The sequence below is a fragment of the Etheostoma spectabile genome, unplaced genomic scaffold, assembly GCF_008692095.1.
Source record: "Etheostoma spectabile isolate EspeVRDwgs_2016 unplaced genomic scaffold, UIUC_Espe_1.0 scaffold00009198, whole genome shotgun sequence".
Taxonomy (NCBI): domain Eukaryota; kingdom Metazoa; phylum Chordata; class Actinopteri; order Perciformes; family Percidae; genus Etheostoma; species Etheostoma spectabile.
Window position 1 is genome coordinate 4172 of NW_022603673.1, and position 16307 is coordinate 20478.

The 16307-nt window shown below is 37.7% G+C and overlaps 6 non-coding genes across 6 annotated transcripts; 3 read left to right on the forward strand and 3 right to left on the reverse strand.

The window, feature by feature from the left end:
* Positions 1–9475: 9475 nt before the first annotated feature.
* Positions 9476–9557, forward strand: trnas-gcu (transfer RNA serine (anticodon GCU)). The gene has a single exon. It is a non-coding gene; the product is annotated as a tRNA-Ser (tRNA).
* A 472-nt stretch (positions 9558–10029) lies between these two features.
* trnas-gcu (transfer RNA serine (anticodon GCU)) lies at positions 10030–10111 on the forward strand. Its single transcript has one exon. It is a non-coding gene; the product is annotated as a tRNA-Ser (tRNA).
* A 748-nt stretch (positions 10112–10859) lies between these two features.
* trnas-gcu (transfer RNA serine (anticodon GCU)) lies at positions 10860–10939 on the forward strand. Its single transcript has one exon. It is a non-coding gene; the product is annotated as a tRNA-Ser (tRNA).
* A 417-nt stretch (positions 10940–11356) lies between these two features.
* On the reverse strand, positions 11357–11438 carry trnas-gcu (transfer RNA serine (anticodon GCU)). Its single transcript has one exon. It is a non-coding gene; the product is annotated as a tRNA-Ser (tRNA).
* Positions 11439–12931: 1493 nt separating this feature from the next.
* On the reverse strand, positions 12932–13012 carry trnas-gcu (transfer RNA serine (anticodon GCU)). Its single transcript has one exon. It is a non-coding gene; the product is annotated as a tRNA-Ser (tRNA).
* A 497-nt stretch (positions 13013–13509) lies between these two features.
* Positions 13510–13591, reverse strand: trnas-gcu (transfer RNA serine (anticodon GCU)). Its single transcript has one exon. It is a non-coding gene; the product is annotated as a tRNA-Ser (tRNA).
* Between the last annotated feature and the right edge of the window lie 2716 nt (positions 13592–16307).

Sequence of the window (16307 nt, forward strand, 5' to 3'; positions counted from 1 at the left end):
TGGTTAAACTAAACTTAAATGTTTTTATTTTTGGTTTTCATTTTCAGCAAATAGATTGAAAAGATTATAGACGAGTAGATTGGTTAAAACAGATTAACACTCAAATTTGATGTTGTTACACGTCACATGAGAAGTTATAGTGGTGCTATCTGCTATTCATAAACCTTTATTAAATTGGGATGTTTTGTGGTGAGGACAGCCAAACATGGTTATGTAATTAAAACATTAAAGGTGATCAGTTATCAATCTGCTTATCAGAGTGCCGTTCATTGAACAGGCTTACATTTTTATAATTCAGTTTTCAATTATGAACGTTGTCGGCAGTGTTTCAGGGCACCAAGGAGATGATAACACCCCCCCCCCCCCATGGCACAAGCATACGGCGCGGGTGTCAACACCATGAACAAGAGTTTGAACATTTTGGTGTTTGAGTGTTTTAGCAGCACTGTCTACAAACACAAACACTAAGTGAAAAGTTAATGTGGTCTTTCATATCACCCAGTTTATAATTACATTCAGCGCTTGTCATCGTCAATTCCTCCTAAACAGCTGTCCAGCTGTGGATGCAAGTTATCATGGGACACTATCACATCAGCCAGGACGAGAGTGTGTCGAGACACGGTCAGTGTCTAGAACCAGCTAACACCATGTCAGCACAGTCCAAGGAGCTCTAGTTTATTGGAGTAATAATCAGTCAGGTGAGACAGGGAGGACAGCCAATAGGCTCCTCCGGCTGCCAGCTTCTCTTCTTCCCCTCTCTCCCTCCCTTCTCTCTTTCTTTTTCTTGTGAGAGGTGAGAAATCCCCTGTTACAGCAGATTGTTGCATCTGTTGGTTGAGAAAAGTTTATATTTTTGGTTTTCATTTTCAGCGAATTAATTGAAAAAATACTCTTTTCACTAAAGTGAGGATTATAGAGGAGTAGATTGGTTAAAACAGATTAACACTCAAATTTGATGTTGTTACACGTCACATGAGAAAGTTATAGTGGTGCTATCTGCTATTCATAAACCTTTATTAAAAAGCGGGGTGCTCCTGTGGTGAGGACAGCCTAACATGGTTATGTAATTAAAATATTAGGTGATAATTTAACAATCTGCTCATCAGGGATGTGCTTGACACGCTAAAAGAGTGCCGTTTGAACATTTTAGTGTTTGAGTATTTCAGCAGCACTGTACAAATGCTGTTGGGATTTAGCATCGACCACGTAACGCTGGGCATGGCTGGTGCTAATGGACCAGACCACAACAACGCGGCCACCTGGTGCCGTTCACATGGATATTTAAAGGACTTTTGAAGAGATCAGTAGGTAATCAAATTTTTCTGTAAAATTCACATTTCTGTCTGAAGAAACCCTAAAAGGAGTTTCCTCACTCACACTAGAATTGGTCTTTGTAAATTATAGAGAGTGGTCCAGACTTACTCCATCTGTAAATTATAGAGCGTGGTCCAGACCTACTCCATCTGTAAATTATAGAGCGTGGTCCAGACCTACTCTATCTTTAAATTATAGAGCGTGGTCCAGACCTACTCTATCTGTAAATTATAGAGCGTGGTCCAGACCTACTCCATCTGTAAATTATAGAGCGTGGTCCAGACCTACTCTATCTGTAAATTATAGAGCGTGGTCCAGACCTACTCCATCTGTAAATTATAGAGAGTGGTCCAGACCTACTCCATCTGTAAATTATAGAGCGTGGTCCAGACCTGCTCTATCTTTAAATTATAGAGCGTGGTCCAGACCTACTCTATCTGTAAATTATAGAGCGTGGTCCAGACCTACTCTATCTGTAAATTATAGAGCGTGGTCCAGACCTACTCTATCTGTAAATTATAGAGCGTGGTCCAGACCTACTCCATCTGTAAATTATAGAGCGTGGTCCAGACCTGCTCTATCTTTAAATTATAGAGCGTGGTCCAGACCTACTCTATCTGTAAATTATAGAGCGTGGTCCAGACCTACTCTATCTTTAAATTAGATTAGATTAGATTAGATTCAACTTTATTGTCATTACACATGTACAGGTACAAGGCAACGAAATGCAGTTTGGGTCTAACCAGAAGTGCAATAGCAGTAAGTGCAGGATATACAATGGTTCCGTAAGTGCAAGACATGGATATGTAATGAATAAATATAGAAAAGAATACTATTATAAACAGAGTTTTACAGATGGGTTTGTCCTATGAATACAAAATATAGATAACAGGTATTGTGAGCAAGATTTACAGCTAGGAATTTGGTGGATATTACTATAATTGCAAATTTTTTACAGATATGTGCAAACAGCATATATACTAATGAAATAAGGTAAAGTTTGGGCAGAAACTATCCGAATTAAAGTGCGGTGGAAGTAATTGCATATTACAGTTAAAGTACGGTAGTGCGGATGTAAATGTAAACAATTGGTACTGTATATAAATAAACAGTCAGCAGTGCAAATGAAATGTAGGTAGTGCAAAAGGTAAGTAGTGCAAAAGATGCAGATGTAAACAGTCGTTACTATAGTAACAGTCAGCAGTGCAGATGAACATTATAATATTGCAGATAACAAAATGGAGGCAGGTGTGAGGAGGGAGAGGAGAGTCTGTCAGTATATGAGGGAGTGGGATCAATGAGGATTAGAGTTCAATAAAGAGACAGCTCTGGGGAAAAAACTGTTCTTTAGTCTGCTGGTCCTGGTCCGGAGGACCCTGAAACGCCTGCCGGAGGGCAGGAGAGAAAACAGTCTGTGGGCTGGGTGAGAGGAGTCCTTCAGGATGCTGCGAGCTCGATGCAGACAGCGTTTCCTCTGGATGTGCTCGATGGCGGGCAGTGGAGTCCCGGTGATGCGCTGGGCGGTTTTCACCACCCGCTGCAGTGCCTTGCGCTCTGCAACAGAACAGCTCCCATACCACACTGTTGCACAGTTTGTCAGGATGCTTTCTATTGCACAGCGATAGAAGTTCACCAGGATAGTTGAGGAAAGCTGATTCTTCCTCAGTGTCCTCAGGAAGAAGAGGCGCTGGTGAGCCTTCTTGACCAGGCAGGAGGTGTTGGTTGACCAGGACATGTCCGCCGAGATGTGGATCCCCAGAAACTTGAAACTGGAGACACGCTCAACAGCCATTCCATCGATGTGGATGGTGTCGTGCGTGCCTCTTGGCTCCTTTCTGAAGTCCACGATGAGCTCCTTGGTTTTGGTGGTGTTGAGGAGCTGGTTATTTTCAGTGCACCATGTGGCCAGGTGCTGGATCTCTTCCCTGTAGGCAGTCTCATCGTTGTTGCTGATGAGACCAATCACCGTAGTGTCGTCCGCAAACTTGATGATGGAATTAGATTCGTACACAGGCTTGCAGTCGGAGGTGAAGAGGGAGTAGAGAAACGGGCTCAGCACACAGCCCTGTGGTACACCAGTGTTGAGTGTGATGGACGTGGAGCAGTTGGAGCCTGATCGAACATTCTGGGGTCTGTTGGTAAGAAAGTCCAAAATCCAATTGCACGTGGAGGTGTTGATGCCCAGGTCTCCAAGTTTGGCTATTAACTTAGCCGGGATGACAGTGTTGAATGCTGAGCTGAAGTCAACAAACAGTATTCGTGCATAAGTGTTCTTATTGTCCAGATGTGTGAGCACAGAGTGCAGTGCCATGGAAACCGCATCCTCTGTGCTCCTATTGCTACGGTAGGCGAACTGGTGTGAGTCCAATGTTGATGGTAGCGAGTCCTTTAGGTGTGCCAGGACCAGCCGCTCAAAGCACTTCATTACGATGGGTGTGAGTGCTACAGGGCGGTAGTCGTTAAGGCACTTCGGGCTGGAGTGTTTTGGCACTGGCACAATGGACGTGCATTTAAAGCATGTTGGTACAGCAGCTTGGGCAAGAGACAGGTTGAAGATGTCTGTAAAAACTCCAGCGAGCTGCTCCGCACATGCCCTGAGTACGCGTCCAGGGATGTTATCCGGTCCAGCAGCCTTGTGCGTGCTGATCCTGCTCAGTGCCTTGCAGACATCTGTGGAGGAGAGTGTGATGGGGGGGTGGTCAGCTGAGGGTTTGAGCTTGGTGGCAGTTTCTCTGTTGTCTCTTTCAAAGCGAGCATAAAAGTCATTAAGCTCGTTCAGGAAGTTGACATCAGTGGCTACGGGGGTGGAGTGAGTGGGTTTATAGTCACTGATGGCCTGAATGCCCTGCCACATGCGTCGAGGATCAGCGTTGGAGAAGTGTCCCTCTATCTTCAGCTTGTAGCAGTGCTTGGCCTCTTTGATGCCCCTTTTCAGATTTGCCCTGGATGTGCTATAGGCCTGTGCGTCTCCTGATCTGAAGGCAGTATTGCGTGTCTTCAATAGGAGTCGCACTTTCCTGTTCATCCATGGCTTCTGATTTGGGTATGTGGTGATCTGCTTCTGGGTTGTAACAGTGTCTATGGTGGTGTTAATATAATCCAGTACAGAGGAGGTGTAGCAGTCAATGTCCGTGTGAGAGCCACTGGTGGCTTGAGTAGCAAACGTACTCCAGTCTGTGTGTAGAAACCTTTCCTGAAGTGATGAATCTGCTCCTGCAGGCCACACCTTGATGGTCTTCACTGATGGCTTCACGCGGTTGATGAGAGGTGCATATTTGGGGGTGAGGAACAAAGAAAGGTGATCTGACTGTCCCAGGTGGGGGAGGGTGTCGCGACGTAGGCTCCAGCCATGTTTGTGTAAACATGGTCTAAAGTTTTGTTTCCTCTGGTGTGACAAGAAACATGCTGGTGAAATTTTGGTAGCACTGACTTCAAGTTTGAATGATTAAAATCACCAGCGACAATAAACGCAGCTTCCGGGTGAACGGTCTGTTGTTTACTAATGGCTGTGTGAAGTTCTTTCATAGCAAACTTGGCGTCAGCGTCCGGGGGAATATAGGCTGCAGTGATAATCGTACAAGTGAACTCCCGTGGTAGATAGAACGGTCTACATTTAACCATGAGAAACTCAAGGTTAGCTGAACAATGTCTCCCAACAATAGCAGAGTTTGTGCACCAAGCTTTGTTAATGTAAATGCACAGACCACCACCTCTGGTCTTGCCGGAGCCATCTAGTGTTCTATCCGCCCGGAATGTGTGAAGTCCCGCTAGCTCGAAAGCATTGTCCGGTATTCCGCTGTTTAAACCATGTTTCCGTGAAGATTATGACATTACAGTTCAAAAGTCTCTTACTGTGTGTAATGCTGAGTCGGATCTCCTCCATTTTGTTCATCAGCGACCGTACATTGGCAAGGAAAATGCTGGGTAAAGAGAGCCGGTGTGGTGTTAGCTTTAGCTTAGCTCTTAGTCCTCCGCGCTTCCCCCGCCTTTGTTTACGATCTCGACGCCGCCTGCGAGCACTTCCGCCCGGCCGGGCAGAGTGCGTAGCCTCGGGTCTTCTGGCGATCTCAGGAAGGAGTCGAAGATTGTCCGTAAAACTGTCGGAAATTTGCGAACCAATGTCCAAAAGCTCACGTCGGTTGTACGATGTAAAGGCACAACTGTTCTGCACGAACAGACCCGAAATGAGGAAGAAAAATACCGCAAAATTGCAGAATCTGGAGAGACCGCGAGCCTCGCGATGTACTCGCGCCGCCATCTTGACCACCTTGAAATTATAGAGCGTGGTCCAGACCTACTCCATCTGTAAATTATAGAGCGTGGTCCAGACCTACTCTATCTTTAAATTATAGAGCGTGGTCCAGACCTACTCCATCTGTAAATTATAGAGCGTGGTCCAGACCTACTCTATCTTTAAATTATAGAGCGTGGTCCAGACCTACTCCATCTGTAAATTATAGAGCGTGGTCCAGACCTACTCCATCTGTAAATTATAGAGCGTGGTCCAGACCTGCTCTATCTGTAAATTATAGAGCGTGGTCCAGACCTACTCCATCTGTAAATTATAGAGCGTGGTCCAGACCTACTCTATCTGTAAATTATAGAGCGTGGTCCAGACTTACTCCATCTGTAAATTATAGAGCGTGGTCCAGACCTACTCCATCTGTAAATTATAGAGCGTGGTCCAGACCTACTCTATCTTTAAATTATAGAGCGTGGTCCAGACCTACTCCATCTGTAAATTATAGAGCGTGGTCCAGACCTACTCCATCTGTAAATTATAGAGCGTGGTCCAGACCTACTCCATCTGTAAATTATAGAGCGTGGTCCAGACCTACTCCATCTGTAAATTATAGAGCGTGGTCCAGACCTACTCTATCTGTAAATTATAGAGCGTGGTCCAGACCTACTCCATCTGTAAATTATAGAGCGTGGTCCAGACCTACTCTATCTTTAAATTATAGAGCGTGGTCCAGACCTACTCCATCTGTAAATTATAGAGCGTGGTCCAGACCTACTCCATCTGTAAAGTGTCTCGAGATAACTCCTGTTATGATTTGATATCCTACATTCAAACCATAAATACCACTCGATCCGGTTAAGTCCTTGCATCCTGGGGCCTTCCTTTGGAGGTTTTGGGTATGTCCATATCAATTATCAATTTTTATTATAATGTATTTTACATTATTTCAACTTTTACATTACATTATGAGTTTCTACATACCCTATGAAATAGTATGATATACTGCAGAATACTGCGAAATAAGAATAGTAAAGTACAATATTGTCTTTCCTCTAGAAGGAACAAAGAGACGTATGTAACATATGGACGTCTGCTTTGGCGAAGACAGAGGGGAAAACAGGATGAGGAAATGAACAGATATAAAATATAAAACAAGTTTGGAGGAAGAAAAACAACACCAACAGCAGCAGGCCGTGGCTGTGTTCCGGCTCGCCTTCCTCCGCTCTCTCTCACACTCACACACATAAATCACAGGCAGGACTGTCCTTGCATGAGAGAGCCAAATTATTATGGCTAACACACGAGTATATGGGATGATTAAAGTGTCTGGAAGAGAAGATGGAGACATGATTTATTACCATCCACAACAGCAAACTGAAATGTAAAATACTGTGAAAGTTGCCTTTCGGCTCTCTGAGTGTTTGAATGAAAAACATAGCAGAGTAGGTGGACAGTTGTCAGGACAGGTGCTGACTGTTTTTATTACCACCCCTGTCACTTCTCTACACGTTAGTCTGGCTTTGAATTCCGGGTAGAATAGCTGAAACTGCCCTCAAGTACTGTGACTATATACAAACAAGTTCTAATAAAGGTAAAGAGTAACTTCAAGAGCTTCTTCCCTGAAGTCCTTGTGCATTCACGCCTCGCAGTTCTGGCACCTGGATTGTGTTTAGAGCTTCTCCTCGACACGCTGCTACTATTATTATCATTAATCATAGTTTTAGTGTCTTTATTGGTACTATAATTGCCACTGTTAATCATACTTACACTTTCTTCGACATACCATACTGCGACTTTTCAGTGGCTTGTTCCCACATAGTGTATTCGTGGCATGGTGGCTCAGGGGTTAGCCTTTCTCCCAGTAGAACCAGCAAGTAGGAGCTGACTCTGAGCCTTGGGTCCATTGCTAGTCTGGGCTGGGCCTTTCTGTGTGGAGTCTCGAAGTGTTTATTGGAAGGATAATCCCTTGAGATGGATCATCTCATTTTCAAGGGGTCCTTTAAAAGACGCATGTTCTTACAGACTTTCTTTGACATACTAGACCATTCATTTTTCTATTACTTTTTAGACATACTATACTATGACTTTTTATCACTTTTTAGACATATTATACTGTGATGGTGGCATGGTGGCTTAGTGGTTAGCAAAAGCAATTTTCTGACTCTGAATCGGGTTCGATTACCAGTCTGGGTTGGCTTTTGGAAACATTACGTTGACTTTTTTATGCAGACGTACAACATGAAACGTGGTTGCATAACTGTTCTTTTGAAATGACAGAGTTCTGACTCAAGATTCTGTTCACACTGACAAGCAGAGTAAACGTGGATTCTGTGGACTTAGAGTATACCTGTTGGGACTCTTTCACCCCTTCTCCACATGAGGTCCATGCCACAGAGAGATAAATGGAGTTTCTCTGTGTAAAATGAAATAATGTATTTACCCATGTAAAACACTGGGAGCTATGTAGGGGTCAACCAGGTGGTAATCAACAGGATAGAAAACCACCAGGCCACTGAGAAGGCCTTGGTGTATGTTATAACTTCATCCATGACAATTTTCTTTGCTTAAGGGTTTGAGATGAAGGAAGTTTTAGGGTAAGAAAATGGCATGGGAAGAGAAACACCCCCTCCTGATGGAAGATGACCTTTGAAAAGCTGAATGCCAAAAACGACTTCTTCTCTTCTACTTCTCCTGTCTTTCTCCTTCGTATTTTGACTTCTTTGTTTTCTGCACGTTTGATGTCCCATCAACTTCTCTTTTCTATTGTTTTTTTTTGTCCTTTGTCTCCATCACACAAGCTGCGCCAAACTCACAGCTACCTGACATTTTGAATCACCGATCTGAAGAAGATGTAGGAGAAACTCCCAGCTACACAAAGCTCCTCCTCTCCATCTCTGTGTCCTGACTCATCCAAAAGATCAGAACCCAACAAACCAGCATTACCACAACGATCACCATCTGGAGATGATCCAACTCTGCATCTCCAAAGAGAAGGCAACGACCACGGGAGTCACCACGAGGGAAACTACTTCAAAAAACGGTACCACAACTATTTTTTTTAAACTTTTATCAACATACCACACCGTGACTTTTTATCACTTTTTTCGACATACTGTACAATGACTTTGTTGTCACTTTTTACAACATACTATGAATTTTTTAATCACTTTTTCAACCTAATATATTATAACCTTTTTCCATCACTTGTTTCAACATACTAAATCATGCCCTTTTGTCAACTTTTAAAACATGTTATATTATGACATTTTTTAATAAACTATACTTTGACTTTGTATCCTTTTTTTTCTCGACTATCTATACTATTAATTTTCTGGCCAGAGTTGGTAAGACGATGGATTGCTAATCCATCTGCACGCGTGTGTTCCTCGTCGTATCTGAGTTCGTTATCCTCCAACATTTCCTTGTCAACAATATAACTCAATGCATTCAAAAACCTCTCTCTGGAAAATGTTATGAGTTTCAGCCGGACAAATGAACATATTGTCATTTCTTTAGTATAGTAGGTTAAAAAAAATTCATAGTAGAGAATGTTGAAAAGGTGATAATATAAGATGTTGAAAAAAGTGACAAAAAAGGCATATTTCGAAAAAAGGATTAAAGTGTGACAATATTGAATGTAGTGATAAAAAGTCATAATATAGTATGTTGAAAAAGTTATTAAAAAGTCATAGTCTAGCATGTCATAAAAAGGGATAAAATGTCATGGTATCGTATGCCGATAAAACGAATATAAAGTCAGAAAATTGTCATTATTATATTTTAGTAGATTGAAAAAGTGAATAAATATTCACATTCTAGTATGTTAACCAATGTTAATTTGTGCTTTTTGCTTCTCTAAACTTGGAATGCCTCTCTAAACACCAGAATCAGACTTTTACTTTGAAAGGTCAGACAGCAGACGAGGTGGCCGAGAGGTTAAGGCGATGGACTGCTAATCCATTGTGCTCTGCACGCGTGGGTTCGAATCCCATCCTCGTCGTAGTGGGTTAGATACCCTCCAACATTTAATAGTCATCAATAGAACGGACTATGTTCTCACTGCTCTCTTTGGGAACAGGTTCTCATTTCTTTACTGTGGTACGTTAAAAACACTCATAGTACAGTATGTAGAGATATAAATACATAATATAGGATGTTGATAAATGTGATAAAATAGTTATGGCATCTCATAAAAAGTCATAGTTTAGCATGTCATAAAAAGTGATGAAAACTCATATTATAGCATGTCATAAAAAGGGATAAAAAGTCATAGTATTTCATAAAAATATATAAAAAATATATGAACATATAAAAAATCATAGTTAAGTATGTCATAAAAAGGGATAAAAAGTCATAGTATAATATGTCATAAAAAGAGAGAAATAGTCATAGTATAGTAATTAATAAAAAGAGATAGAAAGAACTCAGGGCGTGACCAGAATCAGACTTTTACTTTGAAAGGTCAGACAGCAGACGAGGTGGCCGAGAGGTTAAGGCGATGGACTGCTAATCCATTGTGCTCTGCACGCGTGGGTTTGAATCCCATCCTCGTCGTAGTGGGTTAGATACCCTCCAACATTTAATAGTCATCAATAGAACGGACTATGTTCTCACTGCTCTCTTTGGGAACAGGTTCTCATTTCTTTACTGTGGTACGTTAAAAACACTCATAGTACAGTATGTGGAGTTATAAATACATAATATAGTATGTTGATAAAAGTGATAAAATAGTCATAGCATGTCATAAAAAGTCATAGTTTAGTATGTCATAAAAAGTGATGAAAACTCATATTATAGCATGTCATAAAAAGGGATAAAAAGTCATAGTATGTCATAAAAATATATAAAAAATATATGAATATATAAAAAATCATAGTTAAGTATGTCATAAAAAGGGATAAAAAGTCATAGTATAGTATGTTTTAAAAAAGATAAAAAATTATGGTATAATATGTCATAAAAAGGGATAAAAAGTCATAGTGTAATATGTCATAAAAAGTCATTATAAAGTATGTCATAAAAAGAGATAAAAAGTCATAGTATAGTATGTCATAAAAGGGTAAAAAGTCATAGTATGTCATAAAATATATAAAAAATATATGAACATATAAAAAATCATAGTTAAGTATGTCATAAAAAGGGATAAAAAGTCATAGTATATATGTCATGAAATGTGATAAAAGTCATAGTATAATATGTCATAAAAAGAGAGTAATAGTCATAGTATAGTAATTAATAAAAAGATAGAAAGAACTCAGGGCGTGACCAGAATCAGACTTTTACTTTGAAAGGTCAGACAGCAGACGAGGTGGCCGAGAGGTTAAGGCGATGGACTGCTAATCCATTGTGCTCTGCACGCGGGGTTCGAATCCATCCTCGTCGTAGTGGGTTAGATACCCTCCAACATTTAATATCATCAATAGAACGGACTATGTTCTCACTGCTCTCTTTGGAACAGGTTCTCATTTCTTTACTGTGGTACGTTAAAAACACTCATAGTACAGTATGTAGAGATATAAATCCGTAATATGTTGATAAAATAGTCATTGTGTAGAGTGTCATAAATACTCATAGGATAGTATGTAGAGATAAAAAGTCAAATGTATGCTTACTTAAAATGTTAAAATAGTGATAAAAAAAAGTCATATATGTAGTATGTTAACAAAGTGATCAAATAGTCATAATATAGTATGTTAAGAAAGTGATGACATAGTCATAGTACATCGTAACAGGAATAGTATATCTTGTTAGTTAATTCTATTGATGACTATTAAATGTTGGAGGGTATCTAACCCACTACGACGAGGATGGGATTCGAACCCACGCGTGCAGAGCACAATGGATTAGCAGTCCATCGCCTTAACCTCTCGGCCACCTCGTCTGCTGTCTGACCTTTCAAAGTAAAAGTCTGATTCTTTTTATCTTTTTACTTTTTATCACTTTTTATGACATACTATACTATGACTTTTTATCCTTTTTATGACATATTGTAAAATGACTTTTCATCTGTTTTATGATATATTATACTATGACTTTTTATCTGTTTTTATGACATACTATACTATGATTTTTTATCCTTTTTTATGACATATTATACTTTAACTTTTTCTCTCCTTTTTATGACATAATTTACTATGATTTTTATCTCTTTTTATGACATACTCTACTATAATTTTTTATAACTTTTCATGACATACTATACTATTAGTATATATACTTCCTTTTTTATGACTATTAGAATCTTCTTTTTATCCCCTTTTATGACAACTTATATACTTTAACTTTTTCTCCCTTTTTTTGACATACCATACTATGACTTTTATCCCTTTTATGAACATATTATACTATATTTTTTATCCCTTTTTTGACATATTATAAGTGAGTTTTTTAACTGTTTTATTACATACTATACTATGACTTTTTTATCCCTTTTAACTATTTTTAATATGATGACTATTAATTTGGAGGGTATCTAACCCACTACCCTACGAGGATGGGATTCAACAACCCACCTTGCAGAGCACAATGGATTAGCAGTCCATCGCCTTAACCTCTCGCCACCTCGTCTGCTGTCTGACCTTCAAGTAAAGTCTGATTCTGGTCACGCCCTGAGTTCTTTTGATCCTTTTTTATAATTAATATACTATGACTATTTATCCCTTTTTATGACTACTAACAATGCTTTTTATCCATTTTATTACATATTATAAAATTACTTTTTATCTGTTTTTATGACATATTATACTATGACTTTTTATCACTTTTTATGACATACTACTATGACTTTTTATCCATTTTATTACTATTTTAAAATTACTTTTATCTGTTTTTATGACATATTATACTATGACTTTTTATCCCTTTTTATGACATATTATAAATTACTTTTTATCTGTTTTTATGACATACTATACTATGATTTTGTATCTCTTTTTCTGACATATTATACTATGATTTTTTTATCCTTTTTTATACCATATTAACTATTATTTTTTATCCCTTTTTATGACATATATACTATTATTTTTTATCTGTTTTTATGACCTACTGTAACTATGATTTTAATATATCATATTATTTTTTATATATTTTTATGAAATACTATGACTTTTTATCCCTTTTTATGACATCTATAATATGAGTTTTCATCACTTTTTATGACATGCTAAACTATGATTTTTTTTATGACACTGCTATGACTATTGATCACTTTTATCAACAACTATATTATGTATTTATATCTCCCACATACTGTACTATTAGTGTTTTTAACGTACCACAGTAAAGAATGAGAACCTGTTCCCAAAGATAGCAGTGAGAACATAGTCCGTTCTATTGATGACTATTAAATGTTGGAGGGTATCTAACCCACTACGACGAGGATTGGATTCGAACCCACCGTGCAGAGCACAATGGATTAGCAGTCCATCGCCTTAACCTCTCGGCCACCTCGTCTGCTGTCTGACCTTTCAAAGTAAAAGTCTGATTCTTTTATCGTTTACTTTTTTATCACTTTTTATGACATACTATACTATGACTTTTTATCCTTTTTTATGACATATTATACTTTAACTTTTTATGACATAATTTACTATGACTTTTTATCTCTTTTTATGACATACTGTACTATAATTTTTTATAACTTTTCATGACATACTATACTATATAGTATATATACTATCCTTTTTTATGACATATTAGAATCTTACTTTTTATCCCTTTTTATGACAAATTATACTTTAACTTTTTCTCCCTTTTTATGACATACCATACTATGACTTTTTATCCCTTTTTATGACATATTATACTATAATTTTTTATCAATTTTTTTGACATATTATAAAGTGAGTTTTTAACTGTTTTTATTACATACTATACTATGACTTTTTATCCCTTTTAACTAATTTTTAATATTTATGACTATTAAATGTTGGAGGGTATCTAACCCACTACGACGAGGATGGGATTCGAACCCACGCGTGCAGAGCACAATGGATTAGCAGTCCATCGCCTTAACCTCTCGGCCACCTCGTCTGCTGTCTGACCTTTCAAAGTAAAAGTCTTAATCTGGTCACGCCCTGAGTTCTTTTTATCTCTTTTTATTAATTAATATACTATGACTATTTATCTCTTTTTGTGACATACTATACTATGACTTTTTATCCATTTTATTACATATTATAAAATTACTTTTTATCTGTTTTTATGACATATTATACTATGACTTTTTATCCCTTTTTATGACATATTATAAAATTACTTTTTATCTGTTTTCATGACATTTATACTATGACTTTTTTCCCTTTTTATGACATATTATAAAATTACTTTTTATCCCTTTTCATGACAACTATACTATACTTTTATCCTTTTTATGACGTACTAAACTAAGATTTTTTATCAGTTTTTATGAAATAATACTATGATTTTGTATCTCTTTTTCTGACATATTATACTATGATTTTTATCCCTTTTTATAACATGTTATACTATTATTTTTTATCCCTTTTTATGACTATTATACTTTAACTTTTCTCCCTTTTTATGACATACCATACTATGACTTTTTATCCTTTTTATGACATATTATACTATAATTTTTATCTGTTTTTATGACATACTATACTATGACTTTTTATCACTTTTTATGACATACTAAACTATGACTTTTTATCCATTTTATTACATATTATAAAATTACTTTTTATCTGTTTTTATGACATATTATACTATGACTTTTTATCCTTTTTATGACATATTATAAATTACTTTTTATCTGTTTTCATGACATATTATACTATGACTTTTTATCCCTTTTTTTGACATATTATAATTACTTTTTATCCCTTTTTATGACATGCTATACTATGACTTTTTATCTCTCTTTTATGACTACTACTAACCAAAATTTTTATCAGTTTTTATGAATAAATACTATGATTTTGTATCTCTTTTTCTGACATATTATACTATGATTTTATCTGTTTTTATACATACTATACTATGATTTTTTATCTCTTTTCTGACATATTATACTATGATTTTTATCCCTTTTATGACATACTTAACTATGATTTTTAATATATTCATATATTTTTTATATATTTTTATGACAGAATACTATGACTTTTTATCCCTTTTTATGACATGCTATATATGAGTTTTCATCAATCACTTTTTATGACATGCTAAACTATGACTTTTTAATGAGATGCCATAACTATTTTATCACGTTTATCACACATCCTATATTATGTATTTATATCTCTACATACTGTACTATGAGTGTTTTTAACGTACCACAGTAAAGAATGAGAACCTGTTCCCAAAGAGAGCAGTGAGACATAGTCCTTTCTATTGATGACTATTAAATGTTGGAGGGTATCTAACCCACTACGACGAGGATGGGATTCGAACCCACGCATGCAGAGCACAATGGATTAGCAAGTCCAACTCCTTAACCTCTCGGCCACCTCGTCTGCTGTCTGACCTTCAAGTAAAAGTCTGAATCTGGTCACGCCCTGAGATCTTTTGATCCCTTTTTATAATTGCTATACTATGACTTTTTATCACACTTTATGACATGCTATACATGACTATTTATCTCTTTTTATGACAAACTAAACTATGACTTTTTATCCCTTTTTCATAGATATTATACTACGACCATTTGTCCATTTTATGACATACTATACTCTTACTTACTTACTGCCGTCACCCCTACCAGGGTATGGCCCGCCAACAACAACAGCTCTCCAGAGTCCTCTGTCCTGGGCCATTTTCTCTAACTGGTTCCAGGTGTAGCCCATCTTGGTGTGTCAGCCTCAAGTCGCGTCGCCAGGTGTTTCTTGGCCGACCTCTCTCCCCGCTTGCCTTGTGGGTTCCACCGCAACGCCTGCCTAGTGATGCTGGTTGGAGGTTTCGTAGGGTATGCCTATCCAGCCCCATCTCCTCTCCTGATTTCTTCTTCGGCAGGGAGTTGCCCGTCCTTTCCCGGAGGTTGGTAATTACTGATGGTGTCAGGCCATCGGATCTGGAGATTCTTCTGAGGCAGGTGTTGATGAAGGTCTGGACTTTTTGATGGTAGTCTTGTTTATCCTCCATGTCTCTGCCCCATACAATAAGACTGACTTCACGTTGAGTTGAATATGCGGATCTTGGTGGTCACTGACAGCTCTCTGTAGGTCCAGATGTTCTTGAGCTGGGCGAAGGCGGCTCTTCATTTACCATCCTTGCCTTGACGTCTGCGTCTTGTACCGCCCTGCAATTACTTTTTTATCTGTTTTTTTGACATACTATACTATGACTTATTATCTCTTTTATGACATGCTAAACTATGATTTTTTATCCCTTTTTATGACTTATTATACTATGACTTGTTCTCCCTTTTTATGACATAATTTACTATGACTTTTTATCTCTTTAATGACATACTAAATAGCTTTTTTATCACTTTTTTATGAACTCTAACTATAACTTTTTATCCCTTTTATGACATATTATAAAATGACTTTTTAACTGTTTTTATGGCATATTATACTATGACCTTTATCTCTTTTTATGACATACATACTATGACTTTTTATGAGATGCTAATGACTATTTTATCACATTTATCAACATACTATATTATGTATTATGTCTCTACATACTGTACTATGAGTGTTTTTAACGTACCACAGTAAAGAAATGAGAACCTGTTCCCAAAGAGAGCAGTGAGAACATAGTCCGTTCTATTGATGACTATTAA